Source organism: Neomonachus schauinslandi, chromosome 14 (assembly GCF_002201575.2).
Source record: "Neomonachus schauinslandi chromosome 14, ASM220157v2, whole genome shotgun sequence".
NCBI lineage: Eukaryota > Metazoa > Chordata > Mammalia > Carnivora > Phocidae > Neomonachus > Neomonachus schauinslandi.
Window position 1 is genome coordinate 12985798 of NC_058416.1, and position 1170 is coordinate 12986967.

Genomic DNA, 1170 nt, shown 5'->3' on the forward strand with positions numbered 1-1170 from the left:
TTTGAGAAGCAAATACTATGTGTAATTATATCAAAAATGAAGACCTTATCCCATTACAAAAGACAACCCTGCAGTTCTATGGAATGTTAAAGTTGTGAACTCCCAACCTATACACCAGAGACTCAGAGAATCTAAAGGAACTCAAAGTAGCATATAACTTGCAAATATGAAATTGGGTTTCTTACATAAGTCAGATTTAACCCACAGAATAATACTGTAACTAAGAATACTACTGTAAAAGCAATAAAAGTTTTGAATTAGAAAGATAGTTAGAAATTTGGGATAGTAGGTGTGCCTGGGTGGTTCAGTCAGTTCGGCGTCCAACTCTTGATTTTAGCTCAGGTCGTGATCTCAGGGGCCTGGGATCAAGCCCTGTCCTGGGCTCCACACTCAGCAGGGAGTCTGCCGTAGATTCTCTCCCTCTTCCTCTGCCCCTTCCCCGACTCCCTCTCTCTCAAATAAGTAGATCTTTAAAAAAAAAAAAGAAAGAAATGAGTTTTAAACAGTACATATTATTTGAGAAAATTAAAACTATTTAGTCATGTAAATAAAAAATAAAGATAATCACAAGCCCATCAAATCACAGTTTTCTTTTTTTCTATACATCCTGTTTTTACATAGTTGAGCTCACACTATATTGTAGTTTTATGTTTTCCTTTTGTTTCATTTAATACTTTGCCCTAATTATTTCTCCATATTTTAAAATTCTGTTCATAAGAATTACTTTGAATGACTACGTGAATGTGCCATAAATTACTCATTATTTTATTAATTCAACATTTAGGTGGTTTCCAATTTATATAAATACTGCTACTGAAAGTATTTGGTTTTAGCCTGTTATCTGAATCTCAGATGGTCTTTTTAGCATAGATATCTAAGTATTAAATTAATGGATAAAATTTATGAACATTTGTATGCCTGACTACACTATGTCAAATGTACTCCAGAGAAATCCCACCATTGAAAGAGCGGCCATTCCACTGTTTTTTTACTAACCAGTTTCTCCTCTCCTAAAACCTGGTAACTAAGCCTTCTCCCTCCTAAGAAAGGTCCCTGAGAGAACAGTGAAAAAGGTCAGCATTCTTTACCACTCATGCTACACAAATCACTACTTTGCACAACTAGACGAGTGACTGTTTAGACCATCTATGATCCTTTCAAGTCAAGTTT